Below are 11,026 nucleotides of genomic sequence, written 5' to 3'. Positions count from 1 at the left end.
AATTTTTTTTGGCTTTTGTTGACCGGTTAAACCCGCCAAACCCGGTTAATCCTAAATTTCCGATTAATAACCTTATCCTCGACGGTTGGAGAAGATCAGTCGATTAATCCACGATTAATCACCAATGAATCTCGATTTTCACAACCATGATATATATATATATATATATATATATATATATATATATATATATATATATATATATATATATATATAGGGCTAGGTTATTTTGTTTCTTACATTTATTGTGTGCTATAATGCACCAATAGAAATTTAGTAAATTAAATAATTATTTAATTAAATAGATATAGATATTAAATGATTTTCATAATTATATGTATATTAAATGATATTCATAATTATAATTCTCTTTTTATGGAAATTAATTAAATTTGTCATTAACGTCAGCAATAACATTCTTTCGGAATGAATTCGCATCTAGGTTATTATATGTGAGTTCATATTTTGTTTTAGGACTCACTCACTTAAAATACAATAAAATTACATGGAATACGAAGAACGAGAGTGTATTTTACTAGAATACACTCTCATTTTGCCGGAATACACTCTTATTATTCTAAATATGAATTCATTCTAAAAGATTATTATTGTTGACATTAATGACGAGTTTAATTAGTTTCCATAAAAATGAGTTATAAGTATGGATAGCATTTAATATACATATAAATAATACTAAATTTCTTTTGGTGCATTCATTTGAACCTACCTCTATGTATGTAATATCCGGATTTTCGGGTACGTCATTTTAATTATATATTTTTGAATTGATTGGAGGGACTCGAAGAGTTGGTGCCACAACTCGTCGAGTAGGGTCGTGATCAGGTGACATTTTAACGAATGGACTCGACGAGTCGGGTATCTGTCTCGATGAGTCGGTGCCAATGAGGAAAACCCTAATTGTCCGGGTTTGGGACCTATTTAAAGGTCCTTATGGCCTTCATTTGCGGCCACACAAACCCTTGTGAAACCCTAATCGCCCTTAAAAGCTTAGAGTGAGAAATAGCACCTTTGTGAGCCTCTTGGTGTGTTCTTTAAAAGGAAGGAGGAGAGTTTCGAGGTTTGGAAGCAAGGAGATCATGGGATTGGCTGCTATTTCACTCCAGACTTCTGTAATAGGTACAAATCTGCACCTAATCTCTTGTTTTTGGATAGATCTCATGGATTTAGGGTTCTTTACCCTCTTTTAGAGCTAGGTTATGAAGATGTGAGGTCCCTTTTTGATTTAGGCATCAGATCTGGACCTTGATAGGTCCAGAGTCCCATGAACTTAGCATTATGTAGTACCATGAGTATATTGAGCCTAAAACACCATTAAAGTGGTTATTTCATCAAATAGAGCTTGATGTGCCATGCATGGACATCAAGTTCAGACCTTTACATGACTTTTGGGTGCTGAAAGGCCAGATCTATAGATTAGAGGAACAGATCTGACCTCAGAAGGTCAAAAGAGTAACGCCATGGAGGAAACTCGTTGAGTCCATTAGAGAACTCGACGAGTCGGATCGGGTTGCCCCGCGATTCGTGACCAGTGGCAACCCGTCGAGTTGGGAGGTTAGCTCGATGAGTCGAGTGAAGTCTTAGAAGGAATCAGGGTACACGCATGAACTCGCCGAGTCACCGAGTGCACTCGGCGAGTCTGGTCGAGTTTGACCATTTTCTAGGGTTGACTACAGTTGACCTTAGGGTTTGGTCAAACTGATTAGGAGGGGTCAATTAGGGGTAGAATGGTCTTCTACCCGTTCTTAAGAAATGAGGAAGTAAAGAGAATATTGATTAAGAATTGTTATCATTATGCTAGGCAGAGGCTAGACTGAGGATATCGAGCATGAGGGTTTACTAGACATCTTACGAGGTGAGTCTTCTCACTATACGTTACCTAGAGTGGTATTCTGTGTCACTGGAAGGTCTTATGTGCTTACTTGATTTATGCAACTTATCTATATGATTTTGTGCTAAGAATTATTCAGACCGGACCGGAATGTCCAACGTTATATGAGGCCAGAAGGCAATCTGAGATATGGGCCGGAAGGCAATAAGAGATATGGGCTGGAAGGCGAATAATGGTAGGACCGGAAGGTTTACCAAGACTATGGAGCCGGAAGGTCCACTGAGACACATTGGCTGGAAGGCATCCTTGAGTTATATACTCGAGTGGCTAGTATGTTTTATGTGGTATTTTGGGGAGCTCACTAACCATTTATGTTTACTGTGTTATGTGTTATGTGTTTCAGGTACTAGTGAGGATCGCGGGAAAGCGCCGACATAATTTGTACATACTGATAGAGCATCATGTATTTAAGATTATGGGATATGTTTGGGATTGTCTTGATGAGATAATAATTTGATACATTGGTTTTGAGAACATGTTATGAAATATTTTATGTTGAAAATGAAAAATTGTTTTTGAAAATTCACGTTGTTACAATATATATATATATATATATATATATATATATATATATATATATATATATATATAGAGAGAGAGAGAGAGAGAGAGAGTGAGAGAGATATAGAGAGAGATTGAGGATGTTTTATCACGCTCTCAACCTTTTATAAAATGTATTGGTCACTTTTTTTGCCATCAACCATTTAAGGAGACATACTTGAAATGAATATACATATATCCAATATACTTTCGATAAACCTTAGCGTATGACCCTTAGCCAATATTCCTAATTTTTATAATTTTTATTCTAAACCGCCTAAGGAATTAAATGATAACATCATACTTTAATTTTTTTTATATAGAATTTTAAAACCTAAACGTGTATAATATGTCTAAACTACGATCTTTGAAAGATTATCTTTTAGTTATTATGATAATTAAGTTGTCTATTAATAAAGAAAATGTCTTCTCATTACAGAGTATATATATATATATATATATATATATATATATATATATATATATATATATATATATATATATATATATATATATATATAAACACTAATCGTTTACTCGCACCAAATAGTTTTTTAATAAATTAGTTTTTTACAAACGATTAATTCTTTTGTATAAGTAGTTTATTACATGTAAACTATTATATGTACAAACACATGATTAATTGTACATTATTTATCTTGCAATACTTCTTTAAAGAACACACACTCTATCATTAAATATCATTTATAAATAAAATATACGTATATTGTACTTTTATTTGGATAATAATTCATTCTCGAGCTAAGTGGAGCATACATGAAGGATTGAGAGACCCGATTATTGACCGGGGGACACTAAAGAAGGTCGTTGGCTCAAGTCTAGGATGGCCCTGGATCAATTGTCGTCAGCCTCATGATCTATTGTAGTCAGGCTCATGATGTGTCTGGCGAGTTTTCCATCTTTTTTAGATACTTGTTATAGGCCTGACGTAAATGGTGGACAAGTTTCATATTTATACCTTATTTATGCTATTAGGTTCTCTTTGATAGGTGTTAGTTTTATTAGAGTAAGCATTTCTCTTTTTTATGAATGGTTACATGTTATTTACAAAGAATATATGGTGTTTCATCTAATAGTTTCTGTTAACATATAGATTTTGTGTTTTGTATTTGTGGGTCAGGGTTTTGGACTTAGAGTTTAGGATTTAGGATTCAGTAAAAAAGAGTTATTAAATCCACTGTAAGTTAGCTTTGTAACAAAACGAACATAAAGTTATGTCCAAAATCGATTAGTTTTAATATTTTTAATATCATATTATGTTTATAAAATGATGTTAGTTTTTAATTATGAATATTAAGTCATATTAATTCGGAAATAAACATACATTGCTATCTAATTTTATTAATTTGGTTTTTCGAGTAGTAAATTGCTACCATATATGTTAATAAAGTTTATGCTTTCCAATTTCCAATATCTAGTGTCATCATGGACTTGTTATTCAATAATTTTAATTATTAAAGAACTAGGTGTGAGACCCGTATGTTATACGGGTTTATTAAAAAAAATGAAATACGAAAGTTTATATAAAATTTTATTTAAATTTGAAATTTTAGATTTGAAATTTAAAATTTAAAAGGAAACATATTAAATACTATATAATCACTAATAAATGAAAATAATTTGACACATGTCACTCTCTTATTAACTTGGACACATATCATTTTTTTGTATTTTTGGTTAATTGTTTTTCCCATTTGTCATTTTTTTCATTTTTTATATTCTTAATTAACACATCATATTTACACTTTAATTAATAATTGCTTTAATCAAAAATACAAAAAAATGACATGTGTCCAAGTTAATAAGAGAGTGACATGTGTCAAATTATTTTCATTTATTAGTGAGGATTATTAGTGAGGATTAATATTCAATTTAGATTTGTTTAAGGGTTTTTTGATAATTCAAATATATACAATAGCATTAAATGGTCTAATAAATATCTTTATAATTATGCTTTTGAAAATAGTAAATGAAAGTTACTAAAATTTTGATAAACAATTTTTTTTCTTTAAAATCAATCTTGTAAAAAAATATTATAGAAACTCGCTTTTAGTAACACTTATATTAAAATTTTATATAAGACAATAATAAAAATTATAATAGTTTAAACAATGATTTAAAAAAAACTAAAAAAAATAAATAAACATTTCAACTAAAATCAAGAGGAATTTTGCGATCGTATTGATTCCATATATGCACATCAATACATTAAGTCTTTACAATAAACATTCTAGGGTGTTTTGTACCGAGTTACAAAAAGATACTAAATAAGTTTTTAATAAGTTTTAATAGTTTTCTCTAATTTTTAATTAGTCTTTCAATTTCCCACCAAGGTCACAACCATTTTTTTCAACTACAAAACTCGAGCAATATAGTGAAAAGCATGTTAAGGATAATACATACAACGATTTACAATGCAAATAAGAACAAGGAAAACATCAGGAAAATTGGTGGTCATGTAGAGCGGAGTGGTACGGTACAACTAAGAACTTATGTAAATCACTCCATAGAAAATGAAATAACAAAAAAAAAATTAACTACATCATTGTAGTTATTGTAATGCTTGAGCTCATTTATGCAGCTTGTTTAAAATGTTAATAGCCATATCCGATCGTAAACGGATTGTAACGTCCGTAGATCCGGGCTAGCCAATTTAGAGACAATAAACATAAGTGTGTACATTACCATCCATGTCGGTCTTCTTCTTGAAGATCCATTTGCACCCTACTGTCTTACGACCTGGTACATTGCCAACCAAGTTCCAAACTTGATTGTCATACATGGATTGTATCTCGCTATCCATAGCCTCTTTCCACTTGGCTGACTCAGGGCCTGCCTTGGCTTCCGAGTAGCTGTTAGGTTCATTCAGACTTATCAGTGTGTTATCACCGATAAGTGTATTACCTTCTGCAGTAATATGGCAACCATTGTAATGCTCAGGTGCAGACCTAACTCTAGTGAAACGCCTTAGAGGTACAGATTCTTTTGTTGGATCAACAGGAGTTTCCTCCTCAGGTTGATTGCTAGGGTTTGAAGTTCCTTCACCACTTTACTCTTGAATTTCTTCAAGGTCAATTTGCCTCCCATTGTTTCCTTGGCTTATAAACTCTCTTTCTCAAAAGACTCCTCTTCTTGCTACACAAACCACATTGTCACCAGGTCTGTAGAAGAGGTAACCAAAGGATTTATGTGGGTAGCCAATGAAAATACACCTCTCACTTTGGGGTTCAAGCTTATCAAGAGACTCGTGCCTCACGAAAGCCTCACAACCCCAAATCTTGATGTGGTATAGATTTGGTACTTTTCCAATCCACCTCTAGTGAGGTGTTTTGGCAAACTTTTTAGTAGGGACCAGATTAAGGATATGGGCGGCAATCACTAAGGCGTACCCCAAAAAGAGATTGGTAACGAAGCTCGACTCGTCATGGAACGAACCATGTCCAACAAGGTTCGATTGCGCCTCTCAGCTACACCATTAAGTTGTGATGTCCTAGGAGGTGTCAATTGTGAAACAATCCCACATTCTTTAAGATAGTCAAGGAACTCGATACTAAGATATTCACCACATCGATCGGATCGAAGCATCTTAATGTTGCTGCCCAATTGATTCTCCACTTCTTGCTTAAACTCTTTGAAATTTTCAAACGTTTCTGACTTATGCTTGATCAAGTAGATATATCCATATCTACTATAATCATCAATAAAAGTCACATAGAAGCAGTTAGCATCTCTTGTGATGGTTCTGAAGGGTCCACACACATCAGAATGTATGAGGTCCAACAGACCCTTAGCCCTAGCACAAATACCAGTAAAGGGTGACTATGTCATTTTTCCAAGTAAACAAGATTCACAACTATCATATGACTTTAAGTGAAATGATTCCAAGACTCCATCCTTTTGGATTTGGCCTATGTGTTTCTTGCTTACATGTCCAATACGACAATGCCATAGAGACGCTTTATCCAAAGTTATGGAATAATCAACACGCAATACATTATTTCATAAGTTCTCTACAGAAGAAATAGTTTCATACACACCATCACAAGGTAATGCTTTAACATTGGGCAGTTTCGCTTCCAGTGCGATTTTTCATGGCAATAGAAGCATTCAGCCTCATTAGGGTTAGCAGAAGGAGTGACAAAACCTTTCTTTGTTTTGCTTGAAGATGAGCCTTCAAGGGACTTTCCCTTGGTACCCTTCGAAGGGTTCCTCCTCTTCTTCCCTTTGCCTTGCCCAATTGCCAAGATAGGGGCGACGGTAGGACTAGGAGTGGTAACAACCAACTTACTCTTGAGACCACTTTCCGCGGTCTTTAAGAGTCCTTGGAGTTTGCTAAGTGTGACTTCCTCCTTATTCATGTGGTATGTTATTCTGAATTGATTATAACATGAAGGCAAGGAGTGCAAAGTGATATCTATTGCCAACTCCTTGGGGAAGTTCACATTAAGTTTCACCAACCGATCTATGAATCTTTTCATTTTCTGCATGTGGCCCGTGATGGGTTCACCATCCTTCATTCGGGTTGTTATCATGGAGGAGATTATTTCATACCTTTCTTGACGATCACTTTGATGGTATCGGTCCATCAAATCTTGGTACATCTCAAAAGGGTAATAGTCCTTATCGGACTTTTGGAGTTCAGCTGTCATAGTGGCTATCATGATGCATGCTACCTTGGTAGCATCCTTTTCATGTGCCTGAAATGCAGCGATCTCCTCAGGAGTAGCAGTGGTCGCATCAATCTCCTTTAGCTCCTTGTCTAGGACATATTCTTTGTCCTCATAAGAAGTGACCATCCTGATGTTCCTGATCCAATCCATAAAGTTGGATCCATCAAAGATGACTCTCCCACAAAGGTTCATGAGAGAGAAGGAACCAGAAAGATTTGAGCTAGAAGCAGCATAGTTAGAAGACATTTGAAACAAAGGACAAGTTTAAATTTAGATATAGGATAGTCCTTAATAAAACACCCAAATGTAATATTAAGGCTAGGACCCAACACAATATTTTATAACTTAGAAGAGAGATGTCATAATCCAAGCTATAAAATATTTGAAGGTAGGTGAATGACGATTCACCAATTTCCACCAATAAACGAAATGTATTATTATGTTTTAATTGGATTTGAATCTCCTAGATTCTTTTGAGATTCATTGAACTATTCAATGACATGTTTCAATCTCTTGTGTGCCCTTCAGGTTTTGTGAATGGGATGCCGAGGATCACAAAACAAGTTTTGAAGTAACCATGCAAATTACTTGGTACTCTTAAATTTTGTCACTCACCCAATGTGTCGGTTACCCACACACGATCCACCGACCTATGATAAAATTTAAGAAACCCTTTGCCTAGTGTGTCGGTTACCCACACACACTCCACTAACGGTTCAAACAAAATGCAAAGTGTAATTTCATGGATTAGCACCTTATTCACATTTTCCTAAAGTAACTAAGATTGAGAATTTATAAAAGGTTTAGTTACTTTATAATATTCATCATACTTTAATGAGAATTATAGTCCTTGTCCTACCTATTCGACTAATGACCCTCCACCGGTCAAGGAAGCGGTGGGTGAGAGTGGACACCCATTAAGTTTCCATTTTATAGGCAACAACCTTATACCCCCCCCCCCCCACCCCTTATAGACCGGCTTCGTGAATAAAGGCTACTAATGCTAAGACGACTTGATCTTATAGACACACACACACACACACACACACACATATATATATATATATATATATATATATATATATATATGTATATTATTAACTTGTAATATTATAAAGTATAAAGGTTGAATTTTAACTTTTAAAATTCTAGGGATTGGAACTAAAGTTTTTAGGTGACTTTACATGTTCCAAAACTTGAGGGTAAGTTTTGTAACTTTCAAAACTTTTCATCTGTCATAACTAATGAGTTATTGTTTATTAAAAATGAAGACTCTTCATTTTTTGTAACTTATGTGTTCTTTTAATGGATTTCTTAAAGTGTGACTTTTGGTTATCCATAACTTGAGAACTAGTTATGGACTCCATTAAAACACATCAATGATCATGAATTAATCTACCAAATAATAGCACATAATTTCTATGATCTTCTAAACTCATATGTTCATGAATGTTCATATCAAGAATTTCAAGAATCATAAGCAACACATATAAAACTTGAAATTTTGATAATAGCTATTGTAAATGGATTAGAATAACCATTATACCATCAAAAACAAGTTTTACAAGTCCAAAACAGGTTAGGGTAATGATTCTAATCCATTTCCAGCAGCAAAACTCGAAAATATGGTCACAGGTGCTTCTACTCGTCGAGTGCATGAGCTGACTCGACGAGCAACATGCTTTTGTTCATGGACTCGTCGAGTCCCCCCATGGACTCAGTGAGTTCATACATGTTGTGACAAATGTTTTTTTGATTTTCAAGCATTTTGCATCGAGTATCAAGAAAACAAGCCTAGGCTCTGATACCACTGAAGGGTTTTGAGCATTATAACACTCTTATGGTGTACATGCAACCGTAGAAACCTTGGATCTATGTTTTACTATGATACGTGCAAATTTGTTTTCTAATGTTCTTTTCTTAAATAGCATTGCATGGGGAACATTAAAAGATAAAGCTAGTGGGAGAACATACCTTTTCTTGTTGCTTAGATTCCTTGAGAACTTTGTGAGCCTAGCACCTCAAGTGTGATGCCTCAAATGTGTCACACAACACTAATAACTTTGGAATAACTATTTGAGAGAAATAATACACTTGCAAAATCGGCAAGCCCTCTAATCTCTTCTTAGTGCACGATTTTGATAGCCAATGGGGTCCTTTTATGGTGTTTTCAAGTGTAGGTTACATAATGTAAACCCTAATTGACATGGCTTTTCATATTCCATGATCCATGGGTTTATAACCTCCATGGACTATCCATGGAGCACCTTATTGGGTTTAGCCCACTCTAATAAATCATGGATCATTAGCCCACTATTAAGAATTGATGATTTACATAATCAACCCCATATATTTAATTAGTCTCCTTTTGGTCACATAATTAATTCTAAATTAATTCTTGATCAATACTAATTAAATATTATTATTAATATATTAGAACTTATTATATATTAATAACCTTAAGTGTTCTTTCTCTCATTTCGTCTATCCAAATGTTATGACGCCATGCAACCCAAATGGACGATGCCGGGTCGGGTCAAGTACATACCAAATATAGTTATGGACTTAGACCTCTAATCCAACACATATAACCTGTATACTTGCTATCTATGCTGGATGAACGATTTTATACATGTTTTAAATGATTTAAACTATATATGTATTTTATATCTACAACATATATTGGGTATAACATGGTTAGATGAAGCATGAGAGATAAAAGATGATATAAGTGAACATTGGTAGTTATGGACTTAGTGCGTATTGAATAAACATTGGTAGCTATGGACTTAGTACTGATGGATAAACGTTAGTAGCTATGGACTTAGTACCTGATGGATAAACGTTGGTAGCTATGGACTTAGTACCTATTATATAAACACTGGTAGCTATGGATTTAGTACTCAAGAATGAACTTTAGCAGCTATGGATTTAGTACTTTACAAATGAGCATTGGCAGCTATGGTCTTAGTGCCTGTCTTATAAAGCCTGGAAGCAAGGGACTTCAGAATGAACGAATGCAGGATAGATGACTCTTAGGGTAGACCCTTAAGAATGAGGAAGATAACGGGGATGGGTAATTCGGTTGATTGTTTGTTGTTTAAACATAATAATTATATTATTGTGGGTTGAAAACCCTATGTACTCACGAGGTTTCCCAACCTGACCCACTGAAGCTTATTTGTATCACAGGTGTCGATACGAAGCTACTTTACACTGACAGATTTAAAAGAGATGTAGATCACTAGTGTAAATAAATATAAGTTCTGGTTATGCTTATATTTCTGTCTGGATGACGACATCCCAATGTTTTGAAAATGAATAAAAATACATTTCTTCGGAAATGCTTTGATAACCTATTTATCATATTTGCTGGGAACAAATTCTACAACATTTTTATTAAAAGAGGTACTCTTATTTTATAAAGCATAAACAAATTTGGTCTTTTCTAGCCGTGAAAATGGGGATGTCACATAGATAGCCTTCTATTAAGAGATTAATGGGAATTCATTAGATCATGTTGGAAGTTGACTTAAAAAAATCTACGTGAAGCCCAGGTGCAAACAATCAAAGACTTGAGGCACAAAAAAAAAGGATAGTCCCACAAGTAATTATTGTCCCAACATCATATTTAAGCACATTGTTAATTGGTCAAGATCCAAAACTAAATAGGTAAAATACAAAATAAATTGGCTAACCTATTGTAATGAGTAAGTGGAAGAAATTATCCACTTATAATTAGTTGTTGTGATGAAAATTAAGCGAAAGTGAAAAACTTCACATCGACCATTTGAACCATGAAGTAGAGGTGAAGACTGGAGTTCGTATTGCAAAGATCTGCAGGAGACAAATCACGAAGGTGAAAGAAACATGGAAAACACATGTC

This window comes from Lactuca sativa, chromosome 2, assembly GCF_002870075.4.
Source record: "Lactuca sativa cultivar Salinas chromosome 2, Lsat_Salinas_v11, whole genome shotgun sequence".
Taxonomy (NCBI): domain Eukaryota; kingdom Viridiplantae; phylum Streptophyta; class Magnoliopsida; order Asterales; family Asteraceae; genus Lactuca; species Lactuca sativa.
This window is presented reverse-complemented; position numbering follows the sequence as displayed.